Source organism: Hetaerina americana, unplaced genomic scaffold (assembly GCF_022747635.1).
Source record: "Hetaerina americana unplaced genomic scaffold, ioHetAmer1.1.p SCAF_22, whole genome shotgun sequence".
Taxonomy (NCBI): Eukaryota; Metazoa; Arthropoda; class Insecta; order Odonata; family Calopterygidae; genus Hetaerina; species Hetaerina americana.
This window is the reverse complement of record NW_027286786.1, coordinates 1572036-1595993: the sequence shown is the minus strand read 5'-3', so window position 1 is coordinate 1595993 and position 23958 is coordinate 1572036. Positions and strand designations below refer to the sequence as shown.

The following is a 23958-nucleotide window of genomic DNA, read 5'->3' as shown; positions in this document are numbered from 1 at the left end:
AGAATTGACTCGCTGACTCGTGGGTCTATGACACGAGTTGGACGCAAAAGACCGTGAGATGGAAATATTTCTTATCAGAAAAATTTTCCGCAAATGTAAATACGAAACTACATTTCGTCAAAGCCTGAATATAAAAACTTCATATTTACAAAGAGCAAACGTATTTCAATGCAACAAATTCAGAGTGTAAAAAATCATTCGCCTTGACTGGGATTCGAACCCAGATCCCTCAATATCCGGTAGAGTGCTTTAGCCACTTAAGCTACCGAGGCGTCCTCTTAAACTCTGAAATTTTTGGGGCTTTTAAAGGAACAAGATGTTGTGACGAAATACCGTACATACAATATCACAGGCATTCGTAGTCGTGCGCGACGCCCCACAGTCTTTGTTGCAGTTGTAGTTGCAGTTGTTTGCTGTTGCAGTTGTTTGTTGTAGTAGTTGCAGTTGTTTGTTGTTGTAGTTTCTTTGGAATTTGTCAAATTATAAACACCATAAGTGTTCCGCAACATTTCAGTGTATAAACCCGCAACATATCAGTGTATAAGATGACGCCTCGGTAGCTTAAGTGGCTAAAGCACTCGACTGGAAATTGAGGGATCTGGGTTCGAATCCCAGTCAAGGCGAATGATTTTTACACTCTGAATTTGTTGCATTGAAATGCACATTAGCGGATGACTCCGTTAAAGGTTACTGTTGCAGCATCTCCCGCAGTTTCCTTGGAATTTAGCAAACATATTTTTTGTGGCATATTTTTAATTATTTACTTTAAATATAATATTTTAATGGACAAAACAACTGCCCAGAGACACAAAACACATTTAAAATTTTTCATTAGTTTGGTTTTATACTAGCCGTTGGCATAAAAGCGTAATGGTTTGAATTTAAATATTGTAATAAGATATCTAGCTGTAAGCAATATCAATGAATAACGCGGCTGTTTAAATCGTAACCATATGCATATGCAGATTATATTTGGAGTAGTTCCCACCAGATGTAACTGCTCTTCGAGCTCATAAAAACTTCAGAAACCACGGCCTCCACGCCTGCTTATTACATTTTGTCGATCGGTAATGGAACGAACGGCATTGCTTCATTGGTGTCACCGCTTAGCAAGGAAATTCCATAGTCTATGCTTATATGCAGCCCTACTTTTCTCGGAACTCAAGTCATTCTATTACTTAACTTCCATTTAGAAACATGATAGCGGTCCAATATCCCGAGAGAGAGAGAGTGAGTCGTTACGACGGCACGACGGCGGCAGTTATTATGGTGGGGCGGTTTGTGTTTAGACGGGCGGAGTGGATGAGGGAGGACCCGGTTAATGGCTCGGAACAATCCGAAGGGTTCAAAAAGGGTCTCTGGTCATTTAAATGGGCGTCGGACTAATTAAAGCGAATGGAAAGAGGGTGACCGACCGCCTCTCTCCAGAAAGAGGAAAGTGGACAACGGACGCCGTTCAATCGTCAATATCCTCTTCAATGAACGTGTTAAGGAATTCCCACTTCCCCTGGTTACGAGGCGGGATTTCCATTTAGTTCATCGTTAGGGATGAACAAGGAGGGATTGACGCCTTACTTAAGGCTCACTATTGTGCGTCCGGAGTCGATCTACTATATGAGCACCTCCGTTTAAAACGTGAAAAACAAACTATCAAGTAATTCACAGGGGGGAGCTTAAGTGGAATTTAAGAAATAGCTTACGACATTAAATTGCTTCCAGGAATATTAGAAAATCTCTCCCGCAGGTTTAAAAGCCAAATCTGGAACGAGACGAACGTATTAGATGTAAAATCATGTGGGCTGTGGCCCTCCATGAAATGTGGAATATATTTTTTGTTTTTAGTTATGACTGAATTAAAATTGATATAAATATATGTTCTAATACGAAATTCACAATGGCAGTAGTTCTTCGGTTTGCACAAAATTTTAAAAAACCTATGTCAGAAACTATACATCAATCTAATAAAATATGAAACTGGTTTCTCCCGATTAGGTATCATCAGACTGAAGTGCATAATATTTTTTTCACTGCATTTTTGTCACAAGTTACCTGATTAGTGACAAAAATGTCATCAGTCAGGTGAAACAGCCTATTACACCTGACTAGTAATATGTTTGTCCCATTTCACAATTGAAACAAATTTCTCTCTTGTATATTATTCTCGTGGGCTGGTTTTGGTATTGTTATTCTCTTCATATTTCAAGGAATAGTTGATTTTAAAAAATCTTTTCCCCTAAATGTATATTTCGCAAAAAAACGTAAAAATATCTAAAACCACCGAAGAGAGGTTTTTGCTCCACATAGGAATTAGGTGCTGTCGGCCGTTGTGCATCTCTTGTGGCTTTGCGAATTTGAATTTGCGGGAGATCAATCAGAAGACGAGGATGGAGACGATATTTGCTCGAGTGATTTTGATTCAATGAAAAAGAAAATACAGCGGAATCTTAAGCTACATCCGAGAGGAGAAATAACGAGTATTCTGATGTCCCACAATCCATGCGTAGGCGCGGAGTACGAGTTTATATATATATATATATATATATATATATATATATATATATATATATATATATATATATATATATATATATATACTATTTCTTATACCATTACTTCTATATCTTCAGAGGAAGACGGATTGTTTCCGTCGAAATATCAAGAAAATACGTGTGAGTGTTCTCTTTTTTTGTGTTTCTATATTATGTGTTACTGTGTATTGTACTATATATATATATATATATATATATATATATATATATATATATATATATAAGGAAAACGGACTCTATTCTGCCTACCAAATGTCTTTAATCGCCTTCTCTTGGTCTCTCAATAACAGCACTTGTATTATTAAAAACTTCTCTTTCTCTTCCTTTAGGGTTCAACCAGGGAACCCCCCCCCCCCCGGAAAAGGATGACCGGCTGATACTTGAGGCTGTGGCGACACTGATGATTAGTCCTCAATGGTCTCACAGAGGGGCGCTGGGCGCCACTCGTGAAGATTGACCCAAGCTGCATTCTTCACGTCGCCGAGGTGCTGGTAAGGGAAATGGAGGTGGTCCTGCCAGAAACGCTTCGCGGTGTGCAACTACCCTCCGCATTCTGCAAGACACCGATGATGGCGACGCCATAGCCTGAGATGATGGATTTTCATGAATACGTCAAAGATGCAGTTGACTCAGAAGTGAATAGCTCACCTAAAAGAATACAGATTACAATGCGTAACCTAGACATTGGGGTTGAGATTCCTAATGGGACAAAGTTGAAAGTAGTCTGTGCTATTGTCATATCTGCTGTAGGGTGCGGACAGGAGAATGTTGTCCGGGAGAATCCTGGTCTTTCCCTCTATACAGAGAAGTATGCCATCACTGGACTTGTCTCAAGTGCATGGCGTTTGCTTCTTGATGAGTCTGCTCTCAAGCACATTCAAATATGGACTGGAACAGATGGACGTTGTGTTTTTTGAAACGACGCTCGGCGTTTGACATCCAAAGAGCTTCATACATTTATGAATCTTACTACGGTAGAGGAGATTGAGTGCTGCCGTAATGGAGATCATTGAAATGAAATTGGAGAGATTAAATATAGAGCAGATAGATTTACGATGTCATTTTTCCCACGAACGCTAAGAGATCAGAATAACGTTCTGTAAGGGGAGGACAAGTATTGTGTGCCAAAAGAAGTCTAGTGTGCGGTGGCTGGCAGGTTAACATGCATGAATAAACACATTACTAATTACTTTTTATGAGAGGGGTGCTTCTGAATCCATAGGAATACACATAAGTGAATCCTCTCTGGTTAGAATAATGGGATACACCACCCTGCCAATCTTCTATGTCACATGATAGCTTTAGGGATTTCATTAGCCTCCAGAGGTTTGGTGCGAGATCAAAACCCTCAGAGCTATTAAAAAATGACAAGTTTCTTCTGATATCAAATGCATGAGATATCTTTACAAACTGTCGAGGCATATATATTCTTAGTCCGTACTTGTCAGTCAATTAACAGCTGTACCTCTCAAAGGGCTGGTGCCTAATTGTTGCCAAGCTGCTATGCTCTCGTCCCTCTCCGACCATAGCGTTCCTATCTCCCTGCACGACTAGGTTCTACTTCCCTTTTACTGCTCCCAGAACTACTTCCAGTTATTCATGCACTTCTTTTTTTCAGGATGGCTGGACGTTATTTATAGTACGAGGGCTGTCAAAAAAGTAATTTACGTTTCGGTCTAGCGTGACTGTGGGAATAGGGTTAGAGCCACCATCTTGGTGTCTAAACAACCCTACACTCAGTACATATGGTAGTGTACTGACTGTGGTTCTTCTACCTTGCTGACATTGCGAATTGTTAAAATATGCGCTGTAATAGAAAATCCGGCGAGTTGTGAAGTGCGATCTGTGATTAGGTTTTTACTGGCAAAAACCGGCAAGTCAATTAAAATTGATAGGCAACTTTGCGCAATCTACGGAGTCGCAATAATGAGTGAAGGTGGAATGGTGAGGAAGTGGTGCATTCAGTTTAATAATAGCCACGGCTCCAATGTTCACGATGAGGACCACCGTGGTCGGCCTAGCCTTGTTACAGATGAACTGGCTGATGACCAGTTCTTGGGCATCATAGACATTTGTTCGTTCGCTGCTAAACTAATAGCACCACTGACACTCAATTATCTTTCATCACTTGATCGATGCAGAGCACAAATTTCCTGATGATAGTCAGCAGCTTCGAAGTTCAATGCCAGTAAGAACCTTATCACTAAACAGATTTTACACTTGGCAGGATTTCCAATTGTATTGTTCATTTTGGCTCGCTACTGTAAACAAACGACAAGCGGCGTGGCATTCCAACCACCGCAGGTCGTAGTGTACTGCCCGAGTGAGCGTGTGCCAATACAGCAAACATGGCTCCCCCCACTACTTCCCTCGCCACACGCTAACGGACGTTACTTCCTGCACAGCCCTCGCAGCTAGCCAACACTTTAACTGCAGACTCTCCGCCTGGCCTCGTAACCAGAATTATCTTATTGCAATTCTGGCAGGATTTTACTTTTTTGCCCACCCTTTCTTGAGTATGATGCCCAATTCTGCTAAATTCTGGTCGTTTCCCGAGTATATCACCCTGTATCCGTCGATCCAGAAGTAGTCGACCCCCGCCTCCTGAATCTAGCTCACTACCGCCACGTCCCTTACCAGCTGTCCATCTCCACCGTAGTATTTTCAAATTTACCGCACACTCCTCATGACCTAACGCTCCGTATCCCTATCCGGAGTTTGCCCATCTTGACTGATGCCCCCATTCTATTAATATTTTTCGCGTGGCAATTATTGGAGTTCCGGACAATCCGGAATCATAATTCTAAGAAACCAAAGTCACCTGATAAATAATGAAGGCATTTAATTTACAAGTCAGGACAAGATTAAAGGTTGCATAGACATAAGGTATATTCGTAGGAGCATATGCATAATAGTTGATAGCATATGTATTTGCATTCGTGTATGTTTAAAGGTTTTTGCATGAATACTCGTATATACGACTTTGTGGGTGTAGATTGGTATGAAATTGAGGGGTTTTCAATGCAGTTTTATACTCAATTACGGGTGGTGACCTAACACCTCGCATCACACGCCCTTGTGCAGGCTTGCGGGGTACTATGAGATGTACAGGGTGCGTTCCAAAAGTAATGCAATTGAATTTCCTGCGCCGCTCCTATTTCTTGGAGTGAGATCAAACTACTTGAAGTAGTTATGGGGAACGCTAAGCTTTGCCGCGAAACCGGCCTTAGTGCTCTCCAAGCTGTGAAAGTGACGGGCCCTTAGTTATTGTAAACCTCTGCGCGCCGACTTTGTCATGACAAAAACGGAATCGACGATCGAACAACGTTACGCGATTACTAAGTTTTGTGCTAAACTGAAAAAATCTCTTGAGGAGACTAACAAAATGATTCGTGAGGCTTACGGGAACTGTGCTCTGTCCTACTCACAAGTTTCGAGGTGGTTAAAGGCCTTAATTACTTCAAAAAAGTAATGGTAAACCTTCCGGATCGCCCCCTGTTGATGAATCTGTCAAGGGAATGCTCAAGTGGTTGACTTAGTAGTTGCTTTCAAAAGTTCAACGAAAAAAAGAGAAATTTTACAACAATTATTCCCTTAATTAAGCGCCCAATATTGAGCTAAGTATCATTCTGACAATTAACTCATCAGTGTAATATTGTGCAGAATAAACTTTGCTTCGGAAACAGAAATAGACTGTTGTCATAAAACCGGTAGCAGTTTGCTAAACTCTTTATAGGAATTTATTAAACAGCAATATTCAACTGAAAACCAAGTTGAGACCTCATGTGCTGTGAAAAAGATTCGACTGCCCACTGGTTTTCATGATGATAGATTGCATGCCAGGTATAGTCGGGTATCCAACAGATGCGTCGTTAAAGCAGAGTGTAATAATGACTGCTGCACCTAAGCCCTGAATCCATAGGGGAGCTCGATTTATCTAAACTTCGTAATAAATTGATTCTTGATCCAGTGGTTCCGAGGGGAGTTGAAGTACAATGCATTCCACAAGAGCCAATGCTTTAATGTCACCCGTCCCGCCATTTCCTTCCTCTATCCCGCCTGCCATCTATCGGGCGGAATCGGAAGCGGAGCTTGACTGATGTGATCACGCTTTACGACCGGAAGTCGTTCACGTCCGAGCGACACAAAACCGCTTTCGATCCGCTTGTCCGCTTGAATGGGTCGGGCGAGCACACGCACGCAACCCCCCACCCACGCACGCACGCACGTACGCACACACAAGAACGTCCGCCCGGGAGATGAGTGACGGCGTCCGCCAGGGTGGGAAGGGAGGATGAGGGAAAGACCCTTTCGTCGAGGGCACGTCCGATCCCATAATGCCCCTCGCGATATGTGAAGTCGCAGGCCTCCTCGACATTTATACGTTTCCGTAATTATGATGAATAACGGGCGAAGCCGTCGAGGGGAGAGAGGGCGGGGTCCATTCGGCGAATCGCGAACGGCCGACACACACACGGACAAAAAAAGATAACGGCCTTCAGCATCGAATTTTAAAACCATTTCTCAGGAACTTTGGAATTATTTCCGAGGAAAAAGATCACGGCCGTAAATGTCACTGAGGTCAGTACGAAATATTATTACAGTATATTGCCTCAAAAGAAAAGATGATTCACGAGGATTCTAGAGAAGAGCGAAAATCACCTTTTGAACCCATTTGAACTCATCCATCAAATTAAGAGGCATCACGCGATTTACGCAATTGGAACTCCTCTCCCTCTCTCTCGCCTCATTTATTGAGAGTCATAAGCCGGGAAATATTTGGTCTCCAATTGACAATAGATTGGGGTCCTTTCGTATTGCATGAAAGGTTTGTATAAAAAGTATCAGTAACAGTTTTTTCCTGGCGTGTGCGTCAAGTGCTTAATCAAGACCGTCGGTTAAGTGTGCGCATGATCGCGGATCGTATTGGCATTGATGAGACGACAGTACACGCACCAAAATCACTGAAAATTGCCTATGGGTTAGAACCGCGCTGAACTCGTCCACCCGTAGGTATTGACGGACGATCAACAACAGAGTCGAGTGTCTGCTTGCGAAGACCTTCTCCATCGTCACCACTACGATTTCCCAACCCCCTTACAGTCCCAACTTGGCACCAGCAGACTATTTCTATTTTTTTTTAATTTCCCATTCCTAAAAGTGAAATCCTCCCTCAAAGGACACCACCATGGATCCTAAGTGCCGCCGAAGAACTTTTGCACCCTTAAGGAACTTTCGGAATCCGCCGACCGGAGAGCCTTCGGGTCGTGGAAAAGCCGCTCTGGAATTAGTGTGTGGAAGTTCTCTGTCCTGTAAGGTTTAAAAGGCGACCAAACGTTTGAGCAACTTTGGACAGCCTACTGGACCAAGTGCGGCCCTTTACTGGACAGTGGTGATATCTCCGAAAGCAGCAACTAAGTGCCCCCGGGCTAAAACTAGAGTGTTTTAATTATAAATCAACTAAATAGTCCACGTACCTCGGCAAGGTAAAATATTAAACCAACGACCGTTATAATTACTATGCTTGGGAAGGTAAGAGGTGATATATTAGTTGACAATTAAACCGCCAAAGTTATCTGGAGCGGGCATCAATTTTTCGCCGTCAAGGTGTGCCGAGGTGAAATTCAATATCGGAGCCTTAAAGCACAATCACCTCTGGCGTCTACACGACCATGAAATCAAACATCATAAGAAGATCGACTGTCAGGGAAATCAACCATTTATTAACAACCTATAGATATTTTTCAGCATCAAAATCTTATTATTTCCTAACATCAACTGAATAGACATTATATCAACCGGATTTGAATAGTGTCATTAGAATGAACCTACAGATAGATATTCAAGGCGTGAAGTATTATTTTTCGGAGGCCAGCAGTACCAAGATATTTCATTTTTCAATACAATGGTAAACTATCCCTTAGAGGCAAGTGATGGACGGTTCCTCATGACTTTTACGCTTTGTTTGATACGCTAATAACTATTATTCCTACTTTGATTATTTACACCTTCTAGCTCGCTTCTATGTCGTACAAAGAGGCTGCCCTTTCCCTTCACCCACGCCGCTCAGCTAACATTCTCCCTGCTATAATGACTTTTAAATCCGCGATACACCTCAGGGTGACATCCATCCGCTTTTCCTATCATCGTCACATGCGATTTATGCGAATCCTTAACATTTTTATGAAATTTAATTGATTTCAAGAGTAGCATTTTTTTATATTCATGCTGCTATACTACCTCAGGTTTGCAATACCGGCTAATATTTAGAATACGTGCATCGCCACACACTTCAGCCTCAGAGACAAGCGATCATTAATGTGTTACTCACCTTATAATATGGGTCTTGCATCCGCAATTGGACGAGGGACATTCTCCGTGGAAGGAATGAACACGGACCCTTACCCTTATCTTGCAATCGGCGACGGAGAGAATGACGTAATTGAGCCCAAGGCTACGTCCGCCTGGTTCGCGACCGATTGTCAAGTGAAGGAGAGTCGGAAGGTATTTTTTGGATGAGGTAATCCTGTTTCATCAATTCCCGATTGTCGCGCAGAGAGCCAGCCAACCGCCGCTGCCGTCGATGGGGAAATCGCAGATTCTGCCCGTGCCGCCCGGGAAGCTCCAATTAAGTCTATGAATGGGCCACCGGCCGATTTGACGGAGCATCCTTGCCAGGCCGACAGCAGTCACAATTAAACTCCCCTTCACCCCGCGCCAGACCAATGGTCCTCCGCCCCTCAAGTGCCCGAATCGGCCCATGGACCAAGCGCTCTTTCATTCGACGAGAGTGGAGATTTCGCGGAGGGCACGAGAGATGAAGAGTTCCGGGAGATTCAATTCCTGACGGCGGCGCTGGGGTGTCTGCCGGCATTGTTCTCCGGGAGACTGTTTTCCGGCCTCGTCAAAATCAACGACCTCGTGTGATCGTGGCGCATATTCCTTCTATGGCCGACGTAGTAACTGGCATTATCGTTGAATTGCAACACCAGAATCTAAGCTCCAAGCATAGAGTAATGCTTCAAATGAAGGACAACGGCTAACTAGTATGTTACGATAAATTAAGTTTCTAGGCTTGCCCAATGAAAACCTTAAAAATGATCGTTGCGTTTAGTTAATTCCAAGAAAGTGAGTGGTGTACCGTACACCATCTTGTCTATTCGTCCTCATATCATTACCGGTGTGGGCGTAAAATTAAAAAATATTTTTAGTCATGTTTTCATTCAGAAAGCGAGGTTTACTGGTACATAAATGGGAACATTCATAAGACGATGTTATTGACCATCGATGTTAGATAACCTCTCAAATAGTAAATACAAATTCAAGCATTGTAAATGTATCAAACACTAAATGTTTATCGAGAACTACATTTTTTTATATCCATACATTGTGAGCAGAAAAATCGCGGGACTGATTTCCACGTCTGCACATACACATACACGTAACCATGGAGAGCTGATAGAACCATAAACGAGCCCGAGCATAATCACGTCGACGTTATCCGTGAACAGTAATAGGTACAAAAATTCGCCAATTTCCATGGCACGGAGACCCAACAAAGTCTTCCGTGAACTTGGAAGACTTTCGGTTTATATTTCAATGAACATTCACGCTATCGATATAAGTAACACCATCAAGATTGCAATAAGGCATGAGCACATGTCAGCAGAAGGTATTTTTCTAAATATTTTTGTTGTAAAATTTCTTGGGCAAACCAAATTCCTTGATAGGGCATATTATTTATGATTTAAACTCCTAGTGCTACTCGGGGAAAAGATATCGATTTGTCCTGGACTTTGGTTCATATACGTATAACACCTATCATCAGAATACAAGTACACAGTCCAAAAAATAAATAAGGCAAGAGAATCTTAATGTTGCGGGCTTGATGGTTCGGTAGAATTCAAAGAGTGCGAGAGATAATCGAAGATTCAAGTTGTCATTATTTCCTCGAGCAATTTGGGATCAGAATAACAGTATCTGACAGCGCTAGGAAGAAACGTATTTCGGGTCAAAAGTAGTTTATGTTGTGTGTAATCACCCTCTGCCACACACTCTGATGGTGGCTTGCAGGGTACATTTCATGCATGTAATCCGAAAGTTAATTTGAACATGAGATGAATGATGTCCAGTTTATCTCAACATAATGAAAAACCATTCATTGAGGGAATAAAAATATTCTTTATTCCGAATTTAATCTGGAAAACTGGGGTTGGACAACATTTAAGTACTGCAAAATCAAAAATCTGACAAAATTTTGTCATAAAAAACAAAATACGAAAGATAAAATAGACCATTATTCACCCGAGAAGGTCAATGATTGATAAAAATTATTTCATTTTCACAGTATCGACGAAGTGACGTTAAACGAAATTATTTTTTAAGCACTAAAATGAAGAGCTGTAGAAAATAATGAAGATTTATATTTTTTGTATCTATAAACCAATTACTAAACCTGAATTATCGATTTAATTGCAATAAATTTTCTACAAAAATTACCACTTTCCCTGTCCAATTTATCTTCCATTGCTTCAGCAATTCATTTCACTATCCAACCTGGATTGAACGATCGAGTATGGAAATGTATTTTATGAAAGCGAATTCCAAATTTTTCCAAATGGAATTCATCCATAGAATTCAAGTGGGCTGAGAAAAAACGTTAGAAAATGTTCAAACTCGAATCGAAATCCATACCAAAGGATAACCAAGGAAAAGTCATCAATATTACGTACTTGAAGTCACCCGAATGCACTTCAAATTCCAATAATGCTGGATCCCAATTAATTAAGTTATCCCTTTCATCCATTACCTGGATATCTGGGTCAAAGCACGAGGATTTTCAAATTACATGGACAACATGTCTATTTATTTAGGATTGTGTGTAGAACAACACTATTGTCACGGCACCATGGATATTATAAATGCCATATGCCAATCCAAAGATGGAAGCCAAGAACATTGACACATATATTATTTTAGTTTACATCTGATTATTTTGACTACTTTCCGAATAAGTACATAGAAATGTCTTCTCCAACGGGCTTATGTATAATTAAAGATTTTCACTGTGGAATCCATGGTATTAAATATAAGGCTAAGTGATAGTAAAAAAAATAATCTGCGACATATCTTTCTTTCTTATGCTATCTTATCTATCTTTCACTCTTATGCTAACATTCTATTACTACCCCTTTTTGTTAATGAAAATGCTGGACTTTTAACATCTTGTATACAATAATAAAAAATAATAATTGAAAATTATTCGGGTGACTTTTAAATCCTGTAATTTAAATCCAAAGTTATTATTATTATTTTTCTTTGATTTATACGAGATCCAATTTTCATTTTACAACAGAGAAATTATTTTTAAACATTGAGATGATTTTCTTTACAAGAGAATATTCAAAGTCTCCAGAGATGTTGAACTCAAGAGAGGAAAAATCTCATTCATTGTGATATTTTTAATTCTAGAGACATGCGTTTCTCATAAGTATCCGTATCCATTCTTGTGTTTCTTCTTCTATGAATTATTCTCCTAATATCTACCTTCGTATTTTAAAATTAATTTCCAAAAAGGCAAAAGAAATTACGTAAAGGGAAGTACGAGTAATTTTACCGGGAATATTTTATGAAGGCTGTTTTCTGAAAGAACTAATCATTCAAAAAACCACCCGTTTCTCTACATTAAAGCGTGTTTTAGGCTTTCACTTCTGTACCCCAACGATCCATTGCACCGCTTTGGAAAGGTGTTACGAAGCAAGAGGTAAGGGGACTGGGAATTAATATTGCCCTTGCTTGGATGCCTGAGTTGACACTTGACTCTTAGAGTGGGTTAACGTAGAGGGACACAATAGGGCAGAGATTGATTCCGGTTAATTAACTACATGGCAGGGACCATTGATGAAGGCATTAAATGTTGGCAATAATACCTGAATGCCTGTCTCTCTTCTGACCGTACTCTCGTCCGGCCTGCTTTGTTTTCTCGAAGACATTCAATGGATTTCACTCCGGAACCTCATGGACACATTTTGACCAACGTCCGTTATGAGGTACTTATTCCACCAGGGTGGGCTCTGGGACACCTGTGTGTCCCAGAGCCCACCCTGGTGAAAAATGGGAAAGTATCAAGAAAGGGTTGTTTAAAGCCGCAAAAGACAATATTGGAATCGTTAACGCGAAAAGCACTAGGAAACCATAGGTCACGGATGAGATGATTACAAAGATGGATGAAAGGAGAAAATGGAAGAATATACACACAGAGTTAGGCAATATGAAGTACAAAGAATTAAACAATAAATTTAGGCGGGCAACAAATAAAGCAAAGGAAGCATGGTGGAAGACGCAGTGCGAGGATATGGAAAGTCTGCAGAGGAAGGGTGAAATCGGTGCGCTGTACAGCAAGGTTAAATCTTTATCGGGAAGTAAGAAAGGGAGATCTATGCTAACAGTTAGAGATAAGGTGGGCAAGTTAATAGTTGACACAGTAAAGTACCACGAGAGATGGAAGGAGTACATAAAAGAACTGTATAGAAAAAAACTTAGACCAACAAAGTTAGACATTGAAAAAGAATATGAAGTAGAGGAAAACAGCTTAGACCCAGGCATACTAGACGATGAGATAGAAAGGACATTAAGGGTGATGGAACTAAATAAGGCCGTGGGGTGGATAACATTCCTGCGGAACTACTAAAATCTTTAGGACAATGTAGGAGGAAGAGGCTATATGGTCTGATTCGTAGTATCTCTGAGGAAGGAATCTGGCCGAAGACTTTGTTAGATCAGTGTTAATTCCTATTCCGAAAAAGGTAAAGGCTACGTCATGTGAGGACTACAGGACAATAAGTTTGATATCCCGCGCAGCTAAAGTCAGGACCATAAACGAAAGGTTAGAAAGTAGGGAAAATGATTTCTTAGGGGATGACCAGTTTGGGTTTAGGAAGGGGAGAGGTACGCGTGATGCCATTGCAGTAATGAGATTATTAATCGAGAGGAATATAGAATACAAGCAGGAAGTATTTGCCTGTTTCGTAGATACTAAAGGAAAAACTAATGAGCATTCTGTAGAAAATAGGAATAGATTGGAGGGAAAGGAGGCTAATCCGCAACCTGTACATGTCTCAGACTGCTCAGGTGCGAGTGGGGAACGGGGAGTCCGGTTGGGCAGTGTTAGGAAGAGGTGTAAGGGAGGGTTGCCCATTATCACCGTTGCTCTTCGACCTGTATGCAGAGGAAATGATCAAAGAGGCATGTGAAGAACTGGAGGTAGGGATGAAAATGGGCGGGGAATTCGTAAAATCAGTTAGGTTTGCTGATGACCAAGCTTTAGTTTGTCAGTCAGCCAAGGGGTTGCAAGCATTGCTTAGTGAGTTGGAAATTCTCACAGAATTCTAGTTCCAAATACCTTCGCTCTTTGAACGAGAAGGAAATGTCAATTTGCATGCATCGGGTAGTACACCGGACGGTAGTCTGTAGCTGCATACGTAAACTTTCTACGGAAAACCGAAATATTTCTAAAGTTATGAGAAGCAAATAAGACAAACTAAGGCGGTGTAAGAGAAAATCTCGTTTAAATATTCTAATGGAATTATTTAGTATTGATACAAGTGAAGTAAAATGATAATATATTTCTGAACACAACCCTAAATTATAGTTACGAAAATTCAAAGAGAAAATGTGAGATCTTTGCGAGATGGTGGAGATTAATGAACGTAAACCAATTTCCAATGCTTTATACTTTTGACGCAATAACATAACTGGATTTAGCCTACCGACACGTCATTTTCCAGATGAGGTCAAAATGTATTGTAAACGGCGTGATTTTACGCCAAAGTTGGTCGTGTTACTGCGATTGACGTATTCAAAATTGCAAAGTGCTAATATTCAACATGCCACGATTTCACCTGTCAATATTTCTAAAATGAACATAATTTAAATGTAAATTTGTAGAGACAGTTTAAGATACGGCGCGCGGCAAATATTTCAGCTTAATATTTTCTATGGCATTAGTCCCACAACGAAAGGCTAACTGGCAGGTTGGTAATAATTAATATAATAGGCGTTGGTAAAATTAGCGGGGAATTACGAGCAAGAGGATCTCATTCAGACCTCAACTCGGGTCCAATCGAGTGTACCTGCTTACTGGATCCTACTGTTTTTTTTAACAGAATGGCAAGCTGATATCATATATTGTGCATATCCATGAATTCTGTGTGGATTCGCGAAAACTGCACATTAAATGGTGGTGTATGGAAATCCGCCGGTCAAACTTTTGCATAAATGCCCTGCACGGAGAGAACGATGCAGGTGTACGAGTCTATCTACAAAAGAGGCCGCAAATGATCCCGGGGACCACGGGGGAATGAAGTAGCAGACATAAGGGGAGTGAAACGAACGCTCTGTCACAGGGTGCCTTCTGGAAGTCGTGCATGGTCTCCACGTGTGTGGGTGATCACGAGGTGCGGGAGGGAGTCGAGACTTTGTTTCGGGGAGGGGAAGCGGGGTGCGGGGGTGAATATCGGATCTCCGAATGTGGGTGGGGTGCGGAGGGCGCTCGGGGGAATGCGTGTTCGGGAGGAAATTAGGAAATTGGCCGGTATTGGATGAAGGAGAGGAACAAAGAGGCGTCGGAGGGCGAATGGAGGTGGGAAAGGTGAGCGGGGGAGGAGGGAGGGAGACAATGGAGGCGGATGTTATCGAGTGTTGCTGAGGAGACGAGCGTCACGAGGGAGGAAGGGAGGGGGGAAAAGTGGGCAAAGCCTTCTCAACAGGCAGATGGCAAGAAATGGGTTCGGAGGAGAATGGAAATAACTTATTCTTACAAAAATGATTTTATGGGCGAACAAAGGGTGAAACCAACCCTCTTGAGGGAAAAAATTATTTTTTGGGTAACCAAGTAAAGGTCGATCGGCTCCAACCTGCGAGTACACCGTATTTCTACCTTATTGCTAAAGATTACACCACGGCAAGTTTCAAAAGTCTTAAGGTTCTAAACACTCGACAACATGTATCAGAGAGATGAATAAAACAACATTTTGAGGTCCATTTAAAAGCAGATGCTAGAGAGATGGAGCACATTAAGAATGCTCTTCGTGACAGTGAATGACAGTTGAGTGGTGGAATTATAATAAAACAATAATGCACAATTCATACCAAAAGTGACTCCTGCAACTCTGTACCGTGAAGGGTAAGCTTCATCGAAAACAGTTGAAATCAACACAAGTTCATGCTATTGCCATTATTTTTCACATAAATCGATACAATTTAAAGGTTTGGATGAAATAAATGATTGACTTGGGTAATAGTCCTGGAAAGGTATTCTCGTTTAACTCTCGGGAAATGAAATAGGTCACTTACACGACGAGGAAAAAGGAAGAGTACTTACAGCATGACATTTGATAAAGTTATGCAAATAACATATAAGTGATATGAAATTATGAGTGGCACATAGGTGACAATTGAACACTCGCTTTCTCTCAAAATGTGGTCATTTTGTGGTTCTCTCAACCAGGACCGCAATTCGAAAAAAAATCAGTTCCTCAGCTCTTCCTCAGTAAACTTCCCACGAGCGACTCACTCGATCATGCCATCTCATCACAGCCACAAGCTTGGCCGTGGATTCAAGGGCCGTGAAACAATCCCGCGCGACATTCGATTCCGCTAAACGAGAGTGCCCTCGGGGGTTTTCAATCCCCGCCCCCCCCACGTCCCACCAATCGAAGACGAGACGCCTCCCCCGGCCTAATGATCGCCCCCCGTGTGAGGCAAGGGAGGCGGCCCGGGGTGGAAGGAAGGGGGCCTCTCCTCCCTGATTGACACTGTAAAGGGCGAGGTATTTCAAACTCACTCTCAGAGAGAGAAGGAAAAGGGGGGTGGAGGTCGGGGGGGGGGGTGAGGGAGCGCCTCTCGATGCTCAAGGGGTCGGAATGGAGTCCCCCTCGAAAACGAAAAGAGACACGTGCAGGTCGAAGAGATTTCTTTTATCCGGAGAGGGAGGGAGGACTTTTCCCAGGCGCCCACATTCGTCGTCCGCAGCGGAGGAGTCGAGCGATACGGGGACCGACCGCCGTCGCGACGACGACCTAATCGCTCAAATTGGGCGTGAAATGAGGCGGAAGGGGGGGGGAATGGCAGCACGTGGCCCGGTCCAGAATGGACAAATCGGAAAAAAGAGCGAACTATCGAAGGGGGATCGAGAGTGAGTGGGGAAGCAGGACGGCTTAATCCAAGACACTGCGCCGGCGTTCGAGCCCGCGTCTCTCCGTACAGGGTTCGTTCGCTAGATGCGGCTAACACCGCGGATTCTCACGATCGCACAGTAAAGAGAGAGGGATGAAGGGAGGGAGAGATGAAAGGGAAAGGAAAGGGAAATATCACACGATCCTTGTGGAACGAATTCCGAACGGCGCTTTCGCTCCCAGTGTTTGGTGAGCCGTGAAAAAGGCAAGCTGCCGCTTGTGTGCATACGGACGTGCTGCCCTGGTCGATGCGGGCGACGGCGTGGATTCGAACGCACGGGAGAGGAAATTTTCACGGAGACGGGCACCTTCCGCCCCTCCCCCCCCCCCCGGCTCCCCCACCCGGACCCCCCGTCGGGGCCATGGGGAGACGGGAAGGGAAAGGGGGCGTCGCCTGCGCGAGTTGTTGGGATTAAAAAAAATGAGCAAACAAAAACCCATAAATAATTCTCCCCTCCCAAACTCGCCCGGTTTCATTTTCGCCACGGAAAAGATGGGGGCGGACACCTGGCCTGCCATCTTCAGGGGGGTTGGCGGAAACACGGGCCCGCTTCACTTCCAACCCCCTCTCTTCCCCCCCCCCCTCCGCATCGATGCGACCGCCGGCTTTCAATTTTTTCTCTCTTCCCCATTCGCCCTTCACACATATCCTCTCCTCCCCACGCCCATCATCAGCGGTTTCCCCACGCAACGGATGTTTACAGCACGCGCGCGCGGCCAAAGGCGCTTGGCTTTCTTTCCCCTTTCTTTATTTCTTTCTCCCCCCCTGCCGTGAATTGATCGCCCAAGTATAATTAAGCAACTCGGGTTGCACCTATTGGCCCATTGTTGAGGAGGGCATAATGGCCCGCTGTCTCCCTCTCCGGTTTCCGCCCCCCATCCCCCCGGAGCCGTCTGCTTCCTGTGTCTGTCTGCTCACCTATTTGCCATCGGCTCCGCGTCACACCCTGGCGCGGAGGCCAGAAAGTCGAGGGCCGGACGGACTCACCGGCTTCCTGTCCGCCCCGCATTTAACTATCCATTTATTCACGACTTCTGCTTCTTTTTTTTCCAACGAAACATTCGGCGTTTGCCGAACCGTATCGCGTCAATGCCATGTGAAATTGACGGAAAATAACAAACCCCGTTGTATTAAATTTCTCTTATTCATTCGCTGTTTGGGATAGATACTCCACCGTGAGCGGTGTTCCATTTCACCACTAGATAACGTAACGGCGGGTCGCAATTACGGGGTGTCCAGAGGCTAGATTTCCTGTTGAGTCGAGAGTGTGCCGTAATTCACCTGCAGGGTGTAAAACCGGCAGCTCAACTGCACTCCACTCGGCCTAGAATATAGTATACCTATGCCTAGGGGATACACTACATGATGAAGCAAAATGGCCGATTACTCTCGGAAAGTATCGCAAAATACAGGGGAAACATTTGTTTCAGAAATAAAACCATAGCCGAGATATCTAACTTTATTCGAAGCCGTTAAGGAAGAAGTATTTACAGTTCATGGAATGAAGAACACAATGTGTTTTTGCACTTTTCTTTATTTTGGTATTACTAGTTTCAATGCTCAGGTGACATCATCAGGTACCTCGTGGTACCTGATGAAAGCCCCCAAGCGTGGAAACTAGTAGTACTAAAATAATTAAAAGTAGAAAATACATTGTCTCCTTCATTCCATGAACATGAACTTCCACAAAGAGTGAGACAGAAATCATCGAAAGTATTTACAGTTATCCATATTTTACTAAATTAATTATTAAAATATAACTATTTCACTCAAAATATCTTTTATAATGGCATGAGAGCTATCAAAGCTTGGTCCTAATGTGGATTAAACGAACTAAAAATTTAAAATATGCACGAGAACAGTGAGTGTGTCGAGGCTTGAAACAGAGTAGCTATTTATGCTGCACGATATCCTTTCAGGAACTATTAGAATTTCTTATATATGTAGACATAATACTCATTTCTATTATTGGAATAAACAAACGTAATTACTGACCGTTCAACGGCTAGTAAGAAACAATATAGCCAATTACTTACAACAAAAAACCGTTTCACTCATACAGGAGTCAAAGAAATTTCTGGAATGCCGTTTAGTGAAAATATTAAGCGGAGCCATTTCCTACCCCTCCTCAAATCTCTCCTTAAACTTTTGTAAGGAGTAGACGTGTTTGATTAGCTTTTTAATAATTAACATAATTATAAGACCTAAAACTTCCCATTTTCTGTCGAGTATTCAAAGATAAATTATCTTTTGATACGATTCTATTCATTCTAAAAATATTTTTAGAACCAATTTCAACTCGGTATGCATCGTAACCTGAGGTTACCCATTATAAAGTGGACCACCTGACCCAAGACAGGGCTTGAATGTTGGATGAAGAGAAAGAAGGCAAGGCATATGAACTCAACAGTTCCACCGAAGTTGTCACGGAAAGTTCTTCGTTGAATAAAGGTGATATGTTTTCACTCTCTGACAAATGATGCACCATAGCGTCACTTCCCTGATTTAAAGAATTAGTATGTAATAAGTATTTTTCAAGTGAGTCTACAAAATATTGATCTAATGCAACAATTTCAGAGTGTAAAAATCATTCGCCTTGACTGGGATTCGAACCCAGATCCCTCAATATCCGGTCGAGTGCTTTAGCCACTTTCGTATTTCGTAGGCATTCGTAGTCGTGCGCAACTGTTGCGGTATCTCCCGCAGTTTCTTTGGAATTTGTCAAAGTGAAAACACCATAAGTGTTTAAAGTTGGCTTTAACCTCGTGGACTGTGGCGCCTTGCGCACGACTACGAATGCCTGTGACATTGTATGTACGGTATTTCGTCACAACATCTTGTTCCTTTAAAAGCCCCAAAAATTTCAGAGTTTAAGAGGACGCCTCGGTAGCTTAAGTGGCTAAAGCACTCTACCGGATATTGAGGGATCTGGGTTCGAATCCCAGTCAAGGCGAATGATTTTTACACTCTGAAATTGTTGCATTGAAATGCACATTAGCGGATGACTCCGTTAAAAGTTACTGTTGCGGTATCTCCCGCAGTTTCTTTGGAATTTATTGATCTAATCTCAATAAAAATGATTTCTCCATTCATCTTTCGGATCTTTCGCAGAATAATGCAAAATTCTTGAGAAGGAATGTAAGAGTAACTGTTCTATATGTAACTCTTGATGGATCCCATTGGGCTTTTTGGATACATTCTTCGGAGCTCGTCAGAAATGAGATCAAACTAATCCATGTATTGGCAAGCAAAAAATATGGTGACAATAAGTGCGTTTTGCATGAACTCAGCTAGTAGAAAAGCGCCCTCATCAAAAAATCAATACGAAGATCTGGCTGGAAATGATGGTCCCGTCATTTTGATGTGCCCTCTCCGTCTTTATGCTGCCACACGTGAAGTATTTGGCAGAGGGCATAGCTTTTTAACATAAACAATTGAAACCCGTTAAAATCTAAATTTTACTCAGGATTAAAAATATTTTTATTGTTCACTAATCACTTCGCAATATGATGCAAATTAAAAGCAGGCACATTGAGACACATCTCTTTAGAATTTATCAAGGGAATCAGAATTCTTGAAAAATCCTTTATGCAAACGTTTATCGACAGCCGTTAATATAATCCAACCTATGATAAGTATCAGCAAAAGCATATATAATGAACATCCTGAATTTCGGGATAATCCCATTCAATGCTTCGTTTACTCGCAAGCATAGAAGGGTACCAGTACGTATCCATGATCACTACGTTTAGCAGGCAGTGCATAATGGCTCCATCATAATCCTTAAATAAACATACCTGTAGACCATCCGAGTCATTTGCTTAAAGGGTTATCACAGCCAACTTTTATTTTATTTATTTATGTAACGACTTTATTGGGAAGAGATTGAGACTTCATAGTTCCTTCTTCCTAACCCTTGAAATTCATTGAAGACAATCACAAGCATCCAACTCTCCTAGGCGGGAATCGAACCCGCGACCTCTGGGTTGCTAGGCAAGGAAGTCGACCCACCGCCACCGGGGCCGACCTTAATCCAGGAGCCTTACTCTAATTTACTAATTTATTCCCTGAATAGCTTAGCTTACACACTTCTTTATTTTCCGTTATGTTATATTTTTAGATATTTTAGTACTCTGCAAACCACAGCTAGAGTGTGTGGCAGGGGGTCGTATGACGTTCAACGTCGAAACCTGGGTCGTGTTTTTAAATAAAGTGTGTGGAATTACAAAGTCAATTATTTCATTACATTTCAATATATCTGAAAAGCATTTAATCGTAATGTAATAATTTCTTTGAATTAAGTATGAATGATATATTTAAAGCAATAGCTAAACCACTGATGATATGTTTGGTCCAAACGGAGTATTTTTGCCTGAGAAATATTATACTTACTTTTTCAGTTAAACATTATTTTTAATGCACAATATGAAAAGAGTAATGCTGAAAATGTAATGCGAGGAGTACATGGCATTCAAATGAACAACGAGGACCATAACTGAATCGTTCTGACAATCGCAAACTTATGGACGGCGTACGTAGGGCCACGCGAAAAGCCACCGACATATAAGAATGCCTCGTAATCGGAAGTCAATTGCGCCCAATTGCATATAAGAAGGTAGTTATGGGATGATGAGAGTCAGAAAGAAAATCAACGCTCATTTAAGCCGCTACATTAAGCACCACTGGGTCTGAAGTTTTACTGACCAATCAAGGCAGCTTTTTCAGATATGTTAGCATTATAAAAGAGGGAAATATTAAACTCGAGGAGGGAAATAAAATACATTACAAATTCCAGACACGCGATTAATTTTATTTCCTCGACCTAGGTCCCGATATATTGTGAGTTTACAATGCGTTTCATATCTTCTTCCTCAATAGGGAGTCTACTTTAAGCACCATAGTCCATCGGAAAGTTCTTATTAATATCATCAGTGGTGATCCATTCCCTTGCCCTCAACCCGAGTATCACATTTCGCCGATGATGAGCACCGATGGGGAGGAGAGGCGTACTTCCGACTTCACGTACACGTACGCCCCAAGAACAGGCATAAGGAATTCATTACGCAAGTAGAGATGGCCACCACCACCTTGGCCAACGCCGGGAAATGGAATAAAATGTGACGACATCACGTGCAGCAAGTGACCGCGTGAATTCTCCGCTTCCTCTCCCGGCCCGACGTTATGCGTTTTAATATTTAGCTTCCGCCCACATTCCGAGCTGCCTTGATCCTCCCATTTTCCCGTGGACGTGCAAAGGCCATCAAACATGTATATGTCTATATTTCCTCCTCCCCTCGCGAGGCCATAAATGCCTCCGTATTGATGACTTCGGTTGCGCCCGGCAACCGCGGCGCAGTCAACCCCAGGAGGCCCGGCCGGCGACGCGACTCCGCTCTCACCCTATTTCCACTCCGCCAAGGAAGACACACAATACGTGGATGAATTTTCCATCCATAGCCCTCCTCCTCCTCTCATCCATCCATCCATCCATCCGCCAGACAGGGAATTGGGTTCCGGACGGGGGGCGGGGGGGGGGGGTAGAAAGGTCCCTCACCCCCTCCCGACCCAATTTACGAGGTCCTCACCCCCTCCCGCACGCCACTTCCTCCTCTCTGCTAACACAAAATTCATATACCTGTATATACGTTGGTGCGCGCCTACCTAATACATATTTACCCTTCCCTTTATATCCCTTTCCCGAGAGTTATCGCAAAACCTAAAAAATCCTTCCGATATCCTCCCGGAGTCGCCATTTCCCTCCATCATTCCCAAGGAGGAAATGTGAGACTGCTGCTGTTTCATCTCTATTTGCGAATTTTCCGACTGTCACGTAGAGTAACGATTTTTTTCCGTTATAATCGAATTTCTTTCCTCCTATAATGACGGAGTCTTACGTCCGTCCACCTGACTCAAGCGCTAGATCAAATGTTGCCCATTAATATAGAGCGAGGTCATTTTCTGAGCGAAATAATCTGGGGACCACGAGACAGGCGTACGTCTTCGCTGTCGAACGTGAGGTACCGTCTCGTTCCTGCGGCACGCGCCATCGACTCTAGTCGAGTGGTGCTCGGCCTGCGCTCCATCCCCTCCTGCTTCAAACGCGAAGGCCTCACCGACCCCGTCTCTGCCGCGCACTCGCCACTTTTACCCTGCTATTACAGTACTTTACCCAGTTTTTACATTATTTTATACAGTTTGCTTCTATACTTGATCCTCACGAAGTTGGATTTATTGTAGAATCGGATCGCGCGCAGCGTAGAGGAGCTAGATTTCTGAACCGTTGTCATGATAAACTTCGTAGCGCGTCCAAAATATTAGAGCAGCTAGGCTGGGAATCACTCACGGAGCGAAGGTCAAATTACAGATTGAAGCTTTTGCATATGAATTGAAAGGGAGTCTCTTTCGCAGTGAGGTTGGAAATGTATCATTACCGCCATCGTACTTCGGTACGATAGATCATGCCAATATAATTAGAGAGATTAAGTGGAGAACAGATAGATTTAAGATGCCCTTTTTCCACAACGATAAGGGATCAGAATAACCTGATCCGACCGCCGTAGGGCGACCGCGGTAGGGTCACATTCGGATCAAAATTAGTCTGGTATATATTCAACCCCTATCACACACCCCTAGCAGTGGCTAGCAGGGTAATTAGATTTCAAAATATCTCAATATTTAAAATACTTTAGTTTTCACGAGGTGTTACATTGGCTTAAATTTATAATGATTAAACAGACATCAGTTTCGCCATTACTGCGTTTAAAAACGCGATCTCAAGGCCGCGACACCCGATCAAACCTTATTAGCAAACTTATTGCGATAGAAGTTATCATCACAAACTCATTGCAAGTGACGTAGTGCAACTCAAATTGTGTTGCCCTTTCTCACGGACTAATGAAAGTTGCACGTTAGTCTATGGAGGTTGTGGCTAAAGGTTTGGTTGTGTTTTTGGTGTAAGATTTGAAATGACAATCCTCCATGATCAATTATTGGTTTCATCGGCACTTATAGTCGCTAGGGTAGATGAGAATGATTGTGGTCCAGGTAAAAGACGCGTTCATTGGAGAAATCAAAGAATATCACGCGAGAGGTCCTAGATATCGACGAGGAGAAGATGGATTGGGTGCTCTGTCCATGATAAAAATGAAAATAATAATGTGATGAAAATGTTAAC

General features: G+C 42.6%; 1 non-coding gene across 1 annotated transcript; it reads left to right on the top strand.

Moving 5' to 3' along the window:
- Window positions 1-550: 550 nt before the first annotated feature.
- TRNAS-GGA (transfer RNA serine (anticodon GGA)) lies at window positions 551-623 on the top strand. Its single transcript has one exon. It is a non-coding gene; the product is annotated as a tRNA-Ser (tRNA).
- The last annotated feature ends 23335 nt before the right edge of the window (window positions 624-23958 follow it).